This window comes from Ursus maritimus, unplaced genomic scaffold (genome assembly GCF_017311325.1).
Source record: "Ursus maritimus isolate PB19 unplaced genomic scaffold, ASM1731132v1 scaffold_14, whole genome shotgun sequence".
NCBI lineage: Eukaryota > Metazoa > Chordata > Mammalia > Carnivora > Ursidae > Ursus > Ursus maritimus.
The window spans coordinates 53,636,097-53,653,361 of NW_024423786.1; the positions used below are offsets into that span (position 1 = coordinate 53,636,097).

The following is a 17,265-nucleotide window of genomic DNA, read 5'->3' on the forward strand; positions in this document are numbered from 1 at the left end:
GAGGAGAGAACGTGCTTTGATCTTGCCTCGGCAGAAGGGCATGGCACGCGGCCATCGTTCAGAGTTTGTGGAATGAACGAGGGGCTGGAATGACCCAGCTCTGGCGTAGGCATTTCCGGGGCCTGCACAGTAAGCCTTCCGCCTGCCCTCTGTCCACGCTGCTCCACGTCCTGCTTCCTTTGCCGACGACGGCCTGGCTGTGTGACCCGGCCAGGCCACTCGCTGTCTCTGGTCCGCCACAGACAAAGGACTTAGAGGTTGAAAGGACTAGCTGCCGAAATTTGGAAGGAAGACAGAGGGAGAGATGAAGGTAAAGACACTGTAGGAGAGGAGGCGCATTCAGGAAAATATCTTAGAATGAAGCTAAGTCTTTTGGGGAACCAGCAGGCAGCCCAAGATGGGCAGGATTTTCCCCAGAGCTGAGGGGGACACTTTCCCGGCCGGCCACATGGTGGCACATTTGGCACGGTCCAGCTTGGTTGTAGCTAGACTGGAAAACAGCAGAGTCTCTGGGGCATCAGGAGGTGGAGATGTGTGGCAGGCAGTTTGCAGCAGGGGCGTGGTAGCAGGGAGGAGAGCAAGTCTGGGGCTGGCAATGTGGGCGGTGGCGCGCCTCAAAACTTTTTTTTTTAAGATTACTTATTTATTTTTGTGAGAGAGAGAGAGAGAGCACACGAGAGCATGAGCAGGGGGAGGGGCAGAGGGAGAAGCAGACTCCTCTCTGAGCAGAGAGCTTCATGTGGGGCTCGATCCCAGGACCCCAGGATCATGACCTGAGCTGAAGACAGACGCTTAACTGACTGAGCCACCCAGGCGCCCTCAAAACTTTTGATTATTTATTATTTGAGCTCTATGTTGCCATGAGTCTGTGACCACGTCTGTGACACCGTGAGACCAGGGCTTACGTGAAAGAGAAGCTCATCATTCCTGTCCTCACAGTCCAGGCATCACCCCTGGCTGCAGTGGTGACTCCACAATCACCAGGGACCAGACTTTTTTTTACCTTGTGGCTCCATCTCCTCAGCTGACCTTCCATCTGTGGCCCATACTGGCTGCTCTAGCTCCTGCCATCACGGCCACCTCCCAGATGAGGGCAGAGGAGGGTAGCGAGAAGGGGTGGAGGAGGGCCTGTCCTTATGTTCTGAGGTTACCACCTGGAAGTTATGTGCATGGTTTATGCTCACATCCTCTTGTCTGCTATGTACCCAAATGGTCACACTGAGCTGCAAGGGAAGCTGGTCTTTAGCTGGGCAGGTTCTATTTCTAAAGGAGAAAGCAGAGAATGAATATCAAGGACCAGCCCACAGCCTCTGCTACCGAATGGGCTGGGAAGGAAGAGTGGACTTTGGTCACTGTTTCGGTGATCCTAGCAGGGTGATGCCCCTTCTTCTTGATCTCTGGACAAAGAGACCTGCATGACCCAGTCCTGTTCCTTCTCTGCCCTCCCCTCCTCCCTCTCTCCCCCTTGCTCGCTCTGCTCCAGCCATAGGAGCCTCCTTACTGTTCCTCCAGCATGCCAGACTCAGTCCTGCCCCAGGGCCTTTGCACAGATGCTCTTCCTCCACATTTCTCCATAGCTCCCTCCTTCTCCTCCTTCAGATCTCTGCTTGAATGTCACCTTCTCAGAGACCTTCCCTGAATGTCCTGTTTAAAATTGCAACCTGCCCTCCCTCCCCACTTCTTGCCCCTTCCTGAAGCCTTCCCTGCCCTAATGTTCTTCTTAGCATGCTGTGCTCTTTATTTTTTTAAAAATTTTTATGCTCTTTAAAGCCCTATAGATTTATTTCCTTATTGTCTGTCTCCCCCGCTAGGCTGTGAGCTAGACCACGGTTGGGATTTCCACCTGTTTTGTTCATTGTTGCGTTCCCAGTGCCTAGAACAGTGCCTGGCACTCAGTCGGGGCTTGAGAAATATTCTGAATGAGTACACCGAATAAATACAGCAGGTACAATCATTCCCCCTTTTAGAGACATGGAAACAGGTCCCAGGGGAAGGGTGACTCACCCAAGGTCACATGCTGGTGGGTGGCAAAAGAGAGTTGTGTTTCCTGCCCAGGTCCCCCCTCCTCTCTGTCAGCTCTCTTTCCCCACCTTTGCCTCCTACCCCGATAATTACTTATCAGTTTTGGTTCTGCTTATGTCTCCTGGAGCACATTTCTGTCACTTGCAGCCAAGAGCCTGGGATGACCAAAGAGGCACCCCCATCACGCCAGGCACAGCACCTGGTCCATTGGCCGCTGGGTCCCTTTTAGTTGCCACATAAGTATGAAAACGTGTGCACGTTGAAAATCACACCTGAAGTGCTCCTAGCCCCAGTTTCAGAGGCACGGAACGATGAAGCACAGCGTGGGGAAGGAATGGTCCTACACTGCCAAGAGGAGACAGACGTGGAGTTCCATCCTTACCTCCCCCCTGCTGTGAGATGAGGCTCACTGCCACTTAGGGCAGGGCAAAGCTAACAGTCTTGAGTTCGAATCCTGCCTCGTGTGGCTTTGGGCATCTTCCTCTCCCTCCCCCGGCCTCAGTTTTCTACTGAGAAATGGGATCCTGGGCATATGGCACAGAGCACCCCACTGTGCCCAGAGCCTGACGTACAGAAAATGCTCCCTGCGACAGCAAGGTGAGGACATCCACTGGTTCCCTGAGGCCGCAGACCCCCCACTGCAGACCCTCTCCACCTTCACCGCCTCACTCCATATTCCCTCGGCCGCCCCGTGCCAGATTTCTGTTTAGTTTAATAATCTCCCGAAAGTTTAATTGTTGTTTTATTCATCCGTGACCTTTTCCTCTCATCTGGAGACGTATTATTGCTAATCTACAAATTTCAAGAACCAGATTTATTTGCAAAACCAATTACCTGCCTATGCAAATGACCTCTTTCTGCGCCCGCCTCCCAGGCCAGCTGGCTGGTGGGGGGAAAAGGGGAGCCGCTGCCCGCCCCCTTAGAGCCGCTGCTCAAACACTTGGATGCAAACTTATCTCTAATTCCTCCAAGCGGGGCAGCCCTCTCGGCCCAGGAGTTAATTAGAATCGCAGTAATCAAGGGAGGCCCTGACCCCACATCTCTCAGCTCTGACCTCCTAGAGGGGCCTCTTGAAGTGGCCAGAACCTCTGATTGCCTTCCTACCTGGCCCTTCTGATGGGAATGATGCCTGTTCATTTGGCCGTTCGTTCATTCATTCATTCATTCATTCACTAATTCACAATTACTCACGACTGTGTACTGTGTGCCAGGCACTGTTCTAGGCTCTGGTGGCAAAGCAGGGAACAAACAGACCAGCCAGAAAAAAAGAAGTTTCCATCTTTATGAAGCTGACAGTTGAAGAGAGAGAAAACAAACAAGATAAATAAGGAAAAGGATAGCGTGGCACATGGTTTGAATTGCAGTGGAGGAGAAGCAAGAGGGAAGGGGAATAGGAGTGCCAGGGATGGGTGGTCAGGGAGCACAGACTCCCTTCCTCCCTCCTTCACTCTGTTCCAACCACACAAAATTGTCGATTCTTAAAATGCCAAGCTTGGTCCTGCCTCAGGGCCTTTGCATTTGCTGTTCCCCCACCTGGAGTGTTTTTCCCAACATGTTGGCCAGACTGATGCTTCCTTCCACTGTCTCAGCTGACATGTCACCTCCTCAAGGAAGCCTTCCCTGATTACCCCTGCTATGGGCATCTTTACCAAACCATTATGTCCCCTTTCCCTGCTTTATAATTCCTACTGCTTCCTGGAATTAGAGTAGGCATTTGTGTGTTGTTCTCTGTCTCACGCTGCTTAAGTAGCAGCCCCTCGAGGATAGAGGAGCTGTGATTGTTTTCTTTACAGCTGTATCGCCAGCATCCAGAACAGTTCCTGGGCACTCAATAATTGTGGAATGAGTGAATGAGTGAATGAATGAATGATGCAGGGGCCAGAAGGCCATGCCAGTCATCGTGCAGAGGACATGATGACTTCTCGCTGCGGTCATCTTGGCCTTCGTGCTCCCCCTCCGCCTCTGAGTGGCTGAAATGTTCCCATTTCACAGGGAGAACATGGAGGCTGCCAGATCAACAGCCGAAAGGCCTCCCTCCGTGGTCCTCATGGCCCCAGCCACTGCCGACAGGAGGAAGGGACAGAGAGATCACTGGGCTGGGTCTGGGCTGGCAGGCAGGACCTTAAGTTCTCAGTCTGGGTGGTCCGGGCGAGGGGAACAGATGGCTGGCCATGCCCAGGTCTCCTTCCCCTTGGCTTCGAGGCCACACCCACCCCTGGTTCCCTCTCTCCTCTCTGGCCTACCCATCTCCTCGGCCTCCTTGTCACTTCCTCTGGCTGATTCCTGCCCATCCCCCTGGAGACTCTCCAGCAGCTTCCATCTGAGGGTAGCAACTTCCCCTCACGTCCACTTCATGCCCAGGGCCTGCTCCACATGCCCTCCCCTTGAGCCACTGGGCATCGGCCTCTTCTTTGTATATGTTGTTCCTTCTGCCTGTGACACTGTTCCCCTTTGGAGTCCAGCCATGTCCTCCCGACCTAACGATCCCCTTCCTGTATTAGATATCCCAGAGCAGACGGAGCATGCCTTACAGAACCGGCACAATTTCAACGATGGAGCTGTTTGTTCAATTGTTTGCCTAGCATTCATCTTCCCAACTAGCCGCTAAGCCCCAGTTGAGTAGGGGCCTCGAATATCCCAGTATCTCCAGCACCCAGGCACAGAAATGGGCACTCAGCAGGAGCTTAATAAGTGTTTGTTGAGTGTTTGACCAGGATGGGTGGGAGGGAGGATGGGGGGATGGGAGGGAGGCCGTGGGGTAGGGGGATGGCAGGTTGGGTGGGTGGCTGGGTGGGAGAGGGATGAAGGGATGGGGGAGGGGTAGGAGGGTGGTGGGCGAAGGGTGGCTGGGTGGGTGGGGGACGAGGGAATGGGTGGATGGATGACAAGTAATGGAGCCTGGAGTTGCTGAGCTGGGCTGCTCCTGGCAGTGAACCTGCGGTGAAGCCCCCATCCCTGGCCCTGCCAAATGCCTCTGAGGATTCAGCAGACTGTGTGTAGGATGGGCAGAGACAGAGCTGCAGACCCCTTGCTCCTTCTGCAGGGCTCAGACCGTCTCACTCAGAGCCGGGGAGCCAGACCCGCCCTTGAGATTTCACAGCCCCCCGCCCCCCACGTCTGTGCCCCCACTGCCTAGAGCTAAGCACATCCTCCCGGCGTGTGTGCGGAGGCTTTTAGCCTGAACGCAACCCCCCCAGTCCACCCGCCTTTACCCTCTCACTTGATTCAATCCTGGGCCGCCCGCCGATTCAATTATTCTGCTGCTGGGGTGGCCAGCAATTTTCTTTTGGGGCTGAGAGGCTGCTTTGGTATCTGTGACTTTGAACAGCACAGCGACCCAGAGACGGAAACACAGAGACAAGAAGAAAAAAGGAGAGAGACAGACACAGAGAGACAAATGGAGAGAGAGATAGAGGGAGACATGGAGACAAAGAGAGAGGGAGAGGCAGGGATAGAGGGAAGGATAGAGGGAGGGAGAGGGAGGAAGTCAGTCTGGGCTCACTTCATCTTGATGGCCTCAGGCTTTCAACTTGTTCAAAGCAAGGGCCACTCTGCAAAGATTCCAGAATGTCCCCCATGACCTCATTTCACTCCCCCATCCTTCAACACACACACATACGCTCTCTTTCTCTCTCTCTCTCTCTCTCTCTCTCTCTCTCTCACACACACACACACACACACACACACACACACACACACACTTAGGAACACAAAGCTCAGCCTAGTCTTTGTGGAGGACCCTGCTAATGGCCAGAACAGCTCTGAGATGGAATGGGAGTTTGTGGGAAGGTAGTGAGCTCCTCATCCAGAGAGGAGTCCAAGCAGAGGCTGTGCACTAGAAGTTCCTTTCAGATTCCAAATGTGCTCAGGGTGCCAATTTATTCTGCACTGAGGTCTTTAATTTTTCTCCGAGCACTCCTTAAGTACCAGGGCCTGGGATGGAGGGAGCGAGGGGGAGAGAGGGAAGAGGGGAGGGCAAGGAGGGGACTGGGCAGGGCAGTTCAGGGACTTGGGGGCTACGGGGAGAACCTGGGCTTCTACCCCAGGGAGGTGAGAGGCCTGGAGGGCTGTGGGCAGAGGGAAGGGACCTGACTCAGGTTTCCCCCTTGGCAGCCTCCAGGGAGTATCTCGCCCCTCTTTGGCTTTGGCTGTATGACCTTGGGCTTGTTCCCCTTCCCTGCTCTGGCCCCTGAGCCCCTCTCTCCACACAGAGACGATGGGCTGGGCCATCTCTGCGCACCCACCTTGGCCCCACCCTCTGAGCCCCCTCAGGGATCCTTGATGACTCCAGTGCCCTGTATCACGGGTGATTATCTGTGTGCGAGCCCTCCCGGGAGCTTTGTAGACAATAATGAAATCACCGAATCTCGTGATCGGAGCCTTAACGGGGACGTCCTTAGCAGCCGGCACCTCTCCCCAGGGAGACGTTCCCAAGGCTCTCGCAAGGAGAGAAGACACTTCCTTCTCATTCTGCCTCCCCTGCCAGGAGCTTGAACAAAATCAGCCGCTCCCTGGAGAGGGATCTTGGGGACTTTCTTATTCATTCGGCCTGTGGAGTCTCTCAAGTCTCGGCCTTACGCCCTCCTTGCTGGGCAGCTCCCCTCCTGTCTGGATCGGGGGTTTCTCTAAACTGGGTTCCTGACGGGGCTTCTAAGCTTCCCTCGCAAGGGGCTGCGACGTGGGAAGCATAAAGTGGGGTCACCCGGCAAGAGGCAAAACCTTTCCTTCTGCCCCGCCCCCATCCAACCCTTTCAAATTGTGGTCGGTTAAATATAAAGTGAAATTCACCATCCGAAGGATGTTTAAGTGCGGGGCGCCGTGGCATGGGGTACCTCCTGCTGTGGTGCAATCATCACCCCATCCAACCACAGATTCTTTTTTTTTTTATCATCCCAAACAGAAGCTGTATCCATGACTTTTGCTTTGTTGCCATAACAGCGTATCTTGGTGACGCTGGGGTTCTGCACTGTTCTAGTCCGTTGTGCAGGTATGGGTGGGTCATCCTTCAAGGTCTAATCACGCCCTTGTTCCTCCCAGGCTGTCTAAGCTTTCTACACTCTAGAGTTTACGCTCGTGATCACCTAGCTGCGGGGCTGAGAGCGTTTGCTTTCTGGGGTGATATTAAACACACTTAGCTCCAGGGAGGGCAGCGGGACCCACCCACGAGACCAGATGTGCTGGGGCAGGTCCCTGCAGCTCTGTTCCGGGCTAGATCTTGAAGGACGGCCGGGGAGAGCAGGATGGGGCTCAGGGATGGGCCTGGGGAGTGGGCAGGAGACATCGTCTATTCACCAAGTGTTCTTGGACAGTGACAAGCCCAAGCTCACGGCCGAGTGCGGAAGGGGCCTTGACCCGAGGCTTCCTGAAGTCCATCCTGTTCTTCTCCAGCAGTTATTGCTCCTTTGCCATAACAGGGCCGCAGGTGTTGGAAAGAAACAGCGAGCAGACCCTCAGCGAGCCTCCTCCGTGGCTAGGAGCCGGGAATAGGGCGGCAGGGAGGGGTGCTGTTCCGAGAGCCGGGGCCAGTCCCTGGTCCAGCCTGCAAGACTGCAAGAGCATCTCCTGGCTCCCGAGCCCTCCCGGGAAGGTGGCCCGAAGAGGAGGTTAATGGGTTGCCTGGTGAGGTGGAACTTAACAGTTTTTAATCAGGAGAAGCTGCCAGCCACCTTTCCTTTGTAGAGTGGAGACAGCTAAGGTCTGTGAAGCAGAACTTCTTTATTTGGGGAGAGCCAACTGAGTGATTCCTCCCAGTTTTATTCGTATTTCAGTGGGAGCCCGTGGTCGTGGCGAACGGTGATGACAGTGCCGTAGCAGGTTGGATCTGTCAAGCCAGCCCCCAATCCAACCGCCGAAAGCACTGGGCGCTTATGTTCATTTGCAAGTCTGCAGATTAGCTGGGTGGTTCTGCTCCAGCCTCAGTCCTGCCTCTGCGCTCAACTCGGGGCTGGGGACGCAGCTCCTCGGATCTTGGCTGGACTCTCTTGTTTGGGGGGTCAGCTGGCTGCAGGCTGGGACAACTGGCTTTTCTTTGCTGTGATTATCTTCCGTGAAGATCAAGGATCTGGCAGACTAGCCTGGGGTTGGTCGCACGGGAGCTGGGCTCCGAGAGAGCTAACAGAAGTACGCAAGGTCTCTTGAACTTGGAAGCAGACTCTGGTCCTGTTGAACGTGGAGATGGCTGTGGCTTCAGCTGACACTTTGGTTGCAGTCTTTTGAGAAATCCTGGAGCAGAGGAGCAGTTAAACCGTGTCCTGGTTCTCGATCACAGAAACTGTGAGATAATAGACAATCGTGGCTTTAAGCGGCTAAATTTGTGCCCATTTGTTATGCAGCAGTAGCTAGCTAATACACCTCTCCCCAGACTCCTGGATGTGCAGAGCTCCTTCCCATCTGAGGTTCTCTCTGATGAGTTGAGGTGGCCTGGATGGAGATCTAAGGGCAGGAAAGGGCACTCGGTGGTGTCCTGGTGAGGCCTTCATCCTAAGGATAAAGGGAAGGGACTGGATTCTAATGCAAGGCTTAATGGGGATGGAAGTCCCACCTCACTCGCTTTTCTTGTCATGGTGTTTAGCTTGGTGATTGGGACCTGAACTCATTCATGAGTGTAAACCGAATGAATGTCACCTTGAAGCCCCACTGGGGTGTGCAAGGAAGGACCTGGCTTAGGACCAGCAGGAACAAGGAAGCAGGACTGCCCAAAACCGTTGTTCAACATCACCATGGAGGTAACAGCAGGAATGGCCCATCCATCCCACCATCTGGCTCTCTCTCTCTGTCTGATGTTCGAAACCATGACTGAGCTGTGGACCGTGAAGGGTCTCGGGGGTCTTGGACCACTTGAGGGAAATGTCAAGAGGCAGCCAGCGGGAACACGTGGGATTTGTGGGAAGAATGAAGGAGAACTGACTGTATCTAGACCATCTTTGCTTTAGCATATCCTGCATCCTTCCTTCTTCCGGAACAGCACCTTGGATTTTCCTAGGGGGTCTTCTCTTGTCTTGCTTTTGGTTCACGAGCTTCAGGCAGGGTCTGCGTCAGCCTGGGCACCAGGTAGGGAAGCTATAACCCTGTGTAGCAGCCACACCCACATCCTCTTGAGCTCACCTTTGCATGCCAAGCCTGCTTACTGCAGAAACTGGCAACCTGCTCTCGGAAGATATCTTCCTGGCTGCCGGAGCTCACTCAGCAGAGGGCAGGCCAGGCCAGAAGGCAAGAGAATTAATGCAGCACTCAACCTTTACAGATGGGGAGTCGGTGGGCAAATAGGGCAGCTGCCTGATGCTACTGTTGGGATAACTCCAAGGCGTGTTCTCTACAATATCTTAGAGACCCCTCCCCTCCACACCACCTGCTCGTCATCACCCCTGTGTTGGCGATTTCCCTTCCAGGTCTCACTTTCCTCTCCTTGACACTTCCTTGGATCAAGAAATGCACTATTTGTCCCACTCCACCCCCTGGATCTTTGCTTCAGTGTCCCTTTTTGGGAAAGCCCAATAAAGACACCCAGGACGGGCCAATCAGAGATGCGGAACCTCTGGCTTTAGTGATTGGCTCAGGGCCACCCACCATGACCCAAGCTGGCCCAATCAGAGTGAGCTCCTGAATATTTGCTGGGTTTATGGGGAGAGTTCTGTTATGGGGGAGAAGACACTTGTTTTCCTCAGAGGTTGGTGAGCGGATGGGAGCCTGGTCTTCCTGGCACCTATCTGATCCCCATGAGGGAAACACTTCCTTGAGAATGGAGCTAATAGAAAGGAAAACAGATGATCTGGGCATGATTTGAGCACCTGGATCAAACCATACCTGCAGCTCTATATTTTTAGAATAACTGTCTTCTTGCTTAAGAAGAATCTGAACCGATTCATTTTTTGTTTGTTTCTTTGTGTGTTTGTTTGTCACTGCAGACCAAACAAGACCTGGAGCTGGTGAAGCTGTTCTCACAGGCGCCGTGTGAGTTTGCTGGGACTGCCATTGCAAAGTCCTATAGACTGGGTAGCTTCCACACCAGATATTTATTTTCTCACAATTCTGGAGGCTAGAAGTTTGAGCCAAGGTCTTGGCAGGATTGTTTTTTTTTTTTTCTGAGGCCTCTCTCTTTGGCTTGTCAATGGCTGTCCTCTCTGTGTCCTCATGTGATCTTCCCTCTGCATGTGTCTCTGTCCTAATCTTCTCTTCTTATAAGGACATCAGTCCTATTGGATCAGGGCCCACCCTAATGACCTCATTTAACTCAATTAGCTCTTTAAAGACCCTATTTGCAAATATAGTCACATTCTGAGGTCCTGGGGGTTAGGTCTGGCGCATATGAATGTGGGGGGGGGGACACAATTCAGCCCATCACAGGCATCAAGCGAGTGATCTCTGGAATCAACAGAACCCCTGTCACTGAACAACCATCTCGGCTGGTCCCAGAGTCTGGAAGTTTCAGGGACTGCTGGGGTGGTAGGGAAGGGGATCGGCTTCTAACACCTGGGAGGCATTCGGGCCAAGAGCGGCTGAGTAAGCAGCTTTGGGGCTGGAGCTGGTACCACGGTAGGAGCTCTCCTGCCTCGGTGCAGGACTCCCTGGGTTCAAATCCCAGCCCTGGAACGTGCCTGGTCTGTGGCCCCGGGAAAGTCAGGAAACCTTACCGTGCCTCTGAGCACTGATATGCTTCCCTTAATCCTCCACCCCAGGTGCCTCACTGAGTCACTGCCCAGTCCCAGGCACCCCAGAATTGTTCATGGCTCCTCATCACCTACAGCAGAGCCCCAACTCTTTCCACCTGGTGTTTGAGGTCTTTGGGTGGTTTATTCCCTCTCTCCTCCTGTTGCTCTAACACCCTGGAGTAACTTCCAGCCTCCATGCCTTTTGCTGAAGCCATTCAACCACCAGGACTTCCCCCTCCCCTCAGTTTCTCCAAATTCTCCCGGTATTTTAAGGCCCAGATCAAATGCTGCCTCTTCCAGGAAGCCTTCCTGAAAACCTCTTATGGACCTAATACAGGATTTATCTACTGTCGATATCTGAAGTGCTTGTCGTAGTTCACACAACCCTCACATCAACCCTGCAATGCAGATTCTTTTTCCTCAAACCTGTTTAGCAGACAAGGAAACGGAGGCATAGCAAGATTAATTCCTGGCCCAATAGTACAGGAGGAGCTGAGCTGAAGACCTGGCCTGTGAACCCCATGATTTGTGCTCCTACCCCCTATTCTCTGGCTGGCGAATCCTGCTGCTGAGTGTTTTTGTGATGGATGGGATGGGCTGACACTCCTTGCCTGGGTGGCCCTGGCACAATGCCTCCTCCAGGATGTGGGGAGCTGGGCAGAGACTGGGAGAGGGAGGAACGAAGGGCGCCAGGGCGGAGGCGGGAGGGTGGGCAGGCAGCAAGAGGGATGGGGCGAGATTGATCATCCGCAGAGCCCTGGGGCCACGTGGCCACACGGCCAGTGGCTTTTGTGGAGATATGTCGCATTGCAGACTCAGCACTTGGCCGGCTTCCTGTGACGGCCGCTGCCCCAGCCTCTGCCAGGAAAAGGGCCTCGTGGGCCCCTGGTGCTGCCGGGTAACCCAGGCAGGGTCCTCTACAGCCTCCATTGGGCCGTGGCTTTCTCCTCGGTAGTGGGGAGGCCAGAGGTCTGTAGCCGGATGGACTTGGGTTCAATTCTGGCTCTGCCACCTGCTGGCTGACCTTGGAGTGCCCTTCGACCTCCCTGTGCCTCCATGCTCTCCTTCGGAACACCCTTCTCTAGGGGGTCAGATCAAGCGGGAATCCCGGGGGCTGGTGCCGATGTGGTAAGTGGTCGGCGAGTGATACTAGTGATATTATTATAGCCCCACTGATAGTAATGATACAAATCACAAGAGTGGCCATACAACACGGTGGTGAAGGAGACACAGGCTTTGCAGTCACGCACGCATGGGTTCGAACTCCAGCTTTTGGAACTTATGAGACCAAGGCAAGTTGTTCCATGTCTGGGGGGCTCAGTGTTCTGATCTGGGCAATGGGGGCAGTGGAATTTTTCCCTTTGTGGAGGCGCAAGAAGGGGAAGGCTGTACTCCCCAGAGTGTATTAGACTGCACGGCAAGCAGCCATCAAGCAGACAGCGGGAAGGTTACTAACCAGCTGACTTTCAGAGAGAGAATATGCTGGAGTGTGCTGGTGGGCTCAGTGTAATCCCCAGGGTCCCTGAAACGCGGAAGAGGGTGGCTGGAGAGGGAGAGGCAGAGAGATGGCAGTGCGAGGACTCCGCCAGACTTTGCTGGCTGTGAAGATGGAGCGAGGGGTTGGGAGCCAAGGAATGTGGGTGCCTCTGGAAGCTGGAGAAGGCAGGAAACGGTTTTCCCCTGGAGCCTCCAGAAGGAACCAGCCCTGTGGACACCTGGGTGTTAGCCCCCTGAGAGCTGTGTCTCACTTCCGACCTCCAGAAGTATGTAGGGTAATGAATTTTCCTGCTGTTATTTTACTAAGAGCTTCGTAAGTTGTGGTAATTTTTATGGCAGCCAGAGAAAACGAAAGCAGGCATTGTCAGATGTGAGGGTCCAGGAATGTCTGTGCTCTGCCTCCTTCCACCCATCGTCCCCTCCTTCCTCACCTGCGAACGGCTGCTGGACTTAGCAGGTGGACGGATGGCGCCTGTTAAAGGCTACATTTCCCAGACTCCTTTGCAGCTACCTAGCTAGGTGAGGCCAGGTGGTTGAGTTCTGGTCACTGAGATTTGGGGAGGGGCTCCTGCGAAGGTTCCTTAAAAGAGACAGTGCTCTGGAGAAGCACCTTGCCCTTCCACCCTTCTTCCTTCCTGGGGCTGGAACGAGGGTGGGATGGTCAGCCGTGGCAAACATTTTGGACTATGAGGAGCAACATGGTGGCCATACTGAGGAAAACACAAGACTTTGTTCTTGAAGAGCTGAATATATCATCCCTGGATGAATAAGTAAGCCATCCATTTATTTTTATTTACTTGTTTAATTATTTTTAGAGAGGAGGGCGGAGGGGCAGAGGAAGAGGGAAAATCTTAAGAAGGCTCCAGGCTCAGCACGGAGCTTGACATAAGGCTCAATCTCACGACCCTGAGATCATGACCTGAGTCGGACACTTAACCAACTGAGCCATCCAGGATCCCCATGCCACCCATCTATTTAACAAGCATCTAATGAGCACCTGTTGTATGCCACCGAGAGCATGTGAACAAAATAGACAAAAATTTCTGCCCTGGGGGAGCTGACACTTGGAGCAGATGTTGAACAAATAGAGTCAGGATGTATTAAGAGCTAGGGAGAAAAAAAGAGAAAGGGCAAAAGAGAGCGAGCAGAAGTATTGATCGGCTTGGTTCTTGGAAGAGGTGCTTTTTGAGTAAAGACCTTAGTGATTCGTTGTATAAAATGAAAAATGTTTTTTAATGTTAAAGTAGAATAACTTGGGATTTCCTGTTACTTGCAGCCAAAAGCATTGCTATGAGTGTTCCTTTCTTTGAGTTCTCTGGCCATACCCACGGGTGGGGAAGGGCTCTACCCATCCTGATTTACAGATCAGGAGACTGAGGCTGGGAGGGGGAGCTGACACATCCGAGATAGCACAGCTGATAAGAGGGAGAGCCAGGATTGGAAGCCTGGGGTGGGTGGCCTGGCGTCCACAGAAGGTTTGAGGCAGTGATCTGTGTGTTCTGACAGTAAGAAGAGGTGGGGGCAGGAAGATGCATGGAGACACAAGTCCCACCTCCACACCTTTGCTTCTGCAGTCTCCCCTGGCCGGGACGCCTTCTCCTTCCAATCCTGGCTGCCCCCCCAGCGGCCCCCCCCCCCCCCCCGGTCCCCACTGTCACCGCAGCCTCATCATGCCGTGCAGCTGAGAGCTCAGAGTGTCTGGGGACAATCACGGTCCCTCCTCCCTTCCCAGCCTCTGGGCCATCATGTTTATGCATCGCTCTGGAAAAAACTGATTACATTCCAGCCTGACCTTCTCCCTGTCGGCGGGGCCCATTACCTCGTCAATCACACGGCTCATAGGGGGAAAAATTATTTTATCTTTAACGATACTTAAAACTGCTCAGCAGGGCCATCACGGGGACTGGGTGCGGGTGGCCGCTGGGTGGTGAGCTCTGGATCTCTGCGTCCCACAGGCTTCTTGTTTGCCCTCTGCCTGCCTTACAGCAGCTGCTCGAACGTTCTGATTTGTACACTTACTTCCCACCGTCCAGGGCCACCCCATCTCCAAATGGGGTGCATGTCTCTCTATTGCTCTCCCTTTCTGCCCTGACTCTTTCTGTCTGACTCTTTCTCTTGCCATCTCTCTTTTGTCTCTCTCTGTCTCTTTCTGTCTTTGTCTCTCTCCGTCTCTTAGTGCTCCAAGAGACCCAGGTGACCCCTCCCGAGGACTGAGTGCTCACCCGGTGTGGGCGCCCACACACCATTTTACCCTCCCCAACCCCCTGTGATGGAGAGACCACAATCATGCCCATTTTACAGTTCTAGAGACTCAAGCCCAGAGAGGCGAGGCTCTTTTCTCAAGGGCACACAGCAAAATAAGGCTGCACTGGAGCAATGTGAACCCATGTCCATCTGTCACCAGACCAGGTCCCTGCAAGCAGCCTAACCCGTCCCTTCCCTCTCAAAGCAGGGTAGGATCTGGAAGGATTGGCAAGGCTCAGACCCCAGGGTTGGGTGAGAATCTTAAGTCAGCTACCATGTGACCTTGGGCAGACGTGGAACACCCTCCTGCCTCCACTTCTTCATCAGGAGAATGGGCCCTCATGGGGACTGTTGGGTTCCTGAATATCGCGGTAGGATTGGCAGATAAAAGACAAAATGCCCAGAGAAGTCACAAATAATTCTTACTTCTAAGTGTGTTCCAATATGGATGGGCTACGCTTATGCTAAAAATTCATTCATTGTTCATCTGAAACTCGTATTTAACTGTTTCCTATATGTTTATTGGCCACATTTGGCAAGACTTACGTGGGGCTCTGAAGGAATAGAAGCTTCTGGACATGGTGGGGCGGACTCATTTCCATACCTGGTGCCAGGCTCTCATGGCTGCTGTGGGTGCAAGTAGGATGTCTCCAAACACAAAGCATGCCGAGGGATTTTCGGGCTAGGGCACACAGGCCTCCGTAGGAGTGGGGCGGGAGGGGGGGTGCAGCCTCAGTCCTTTGTAAATGGGGACGTCCATGGGGCTTGTCTGTTTCAGGTGAAGCTGACCAGAAGCCCATCTCGTGAGTTGACAACGGATGCGGTCAGACTCAGGCCACTGTCTCCCAGGCCCGTACTCCTGCCCCCTGGGGCCGGGCCCCACCAGCCACCTCATCACAGCCCATCCCCAAGGCGGGTGGCCCCTTTCTCAAGGTGTCAGTTCCTCCCATTCTAAATTTTGCCCCCGAAATCAATTAGGGCCCTGGGCGAGTTGATTATAAATCAGCTATTTTCATAATTGTTATGTCTTTAATAAATCAAAGCCGCGCATGTCGCCGGCAAAATGGAGCTGTTCTCTCCTGGGGTCATCAATTACCCAGGGGACGACAGCACCGTGGCCGCACTCCCGTCCTCCACCCGATCAGAGCCGCGGCCGGCCAGCCGGGGAGCTCCTGGACCCGGGCCGGGCTGTTCCATTACAGAATTGCTTAAGCAGCATTTTAAATAACAAAAAGGGATATCATTTAATTTTTTCGCAACGTGGAGATCAATACACTGTCCTTCAGATGGCATGACGGATCATCTTGGCCAGCTTCTCCGAGTTAATCCAATTTTCTTGGGTCTGGCGGCTACGGGGCAGGCTGAGCCAGGCCTCCCGCCTGCCAGTGGGGCCCAGCCCGGAAGGCACGGGCTCCCTGGGTCTTCCCATCCCGGGTCTTCCCATCCCTGGGCTGCAGCACCCGCGGGGACAGACGGCAGTGCGGGAGGCAGGGAGGTGGGCAGGGTTCTCTCCCTCACCGAGGGACAGTTGTGCCCCCCAGGAGACACTGAGTGATGTCCAGGGACATCTGTGGTTGTCACATGAGGGGAACTCCTGGCATCGAGTGGGTGGGGCCGGGACTGCTGCTCAGCCCCCACAGTGCCCAGGACGCCCCCCCAGAGAGTGAGCTGCCCTGAATGTCCGCAGCGCCCAGGTTGAGGAAGCCTGCTTTAGGGCAATTCATGGAGGGCAATTTGGGGTACCCCTCCCTGGGGTACTGCCCATCTTTACTTCTGAGCCTGGTGTCCTGGTTATTCCAAAGCTGGGAGGGACCAGGCCTGCTGTGAGAGTGGAGAGACCCGGGTTCGAGTCCTGCATCTGTGGCCCATGGTTATAATCCAGAGAAAATGGCTGTTTATTCCTTCCACCATCCCATGGGCCTCTGGGTCTTCAGATCCTGGAGTCAATGATTCAATCCAGCTACTATATATTGAGCACCTACTGTATACCAAGCTGTTCTAGGTATTAGGGACCTGTCCTCGTGTGCTTTAAATTCTGGTCGGGGAGCAGGAGTCAGAGTATAACTAAGGGAAGAAAGAAGGTGATTTCAGAGCTCAGGGAAGGAGGTAAAATGGAAAATGCCTGGGGGTGAGGCAACTGGGCAGGGAAGCCCCAGGTGCTGCCTCAGTCGGGGTTCTTCAGGGAAAAGAAAGCATTAGGATGGATAGATGTCAAGAAAGAGATTTGCATAAGGAACTGGCTTGCAAGATTTTGGAAGCTGAGGAGTCCTGAAAGCTCTAGAGCCAGGAAAGCCGATGATGCTGGAAGTCCCTGTCGGAGGGCAGGAGAAAACAGATGTCCCAGCTCCTTCAGGTGGAGCGGGGGACAGAGGGAGGGAAGGGGGGAGAGGGAGGGAGGGAGAGAGAGATGGAGGGGGGGAGAGGGAGAGAAGGAGGGAGAGAGGGAGGGTGGGGAGATAAAAGGAGAGAGGGAGGGAGACAGGAAGAGAGGGAAGGAAGTGGGGACAGAGGGAGGGAAAGAGGGAGGAAGGGAGGGGGAGAGAGGGATGGAGGGAGTGAGGGAGGGGTTTCTCTTCCTCCACCTTTTTGTTCAGTTTAGACCCTTAGTGGATTGGATGAGTCCCACCCACACTGGGGAGGGCCATCGGCCTTACTGACTCTACCGATTCCAATGCTAATCTCTTCTGGAAACACCATCGCAGATGCGACCAGAAATAATGCCTAACCAAACACCTGGGTACCCTGAGGCCCCGCCAGGCTGACACATAAAATGAACCATCCCAGGAGGCTCCCCTGAGGAGGCAACATCGAGGCAGGAGCCCTCTGGTGGTGGCTGTGGGGAGGACAGGCTGTG

The 17,265-nt window shown here is 53.9% G+C and overlaps 1 long non-coding RNA gene across 1 annotated transcript; it reads left to right on the forward strand.

Moving 5' to 3' along the window:
* Positions 1–27: 27 nt before the first annotated feature.
* LOC103681695 lies at positions 28–15,444 on the forward strand. Its single transcript, XR_005834496.1, has 3 exons — positions 28–310; positions 9,927–9,972; positions 15,190–15,444. It is a non-coding gene; the product is annotated as an uncharacterized LOC103681695 (long non-coding RNA).
* The last annotated feature ends 1,821 nt before the right edge of the window (positions 15,445–17,265 follow it).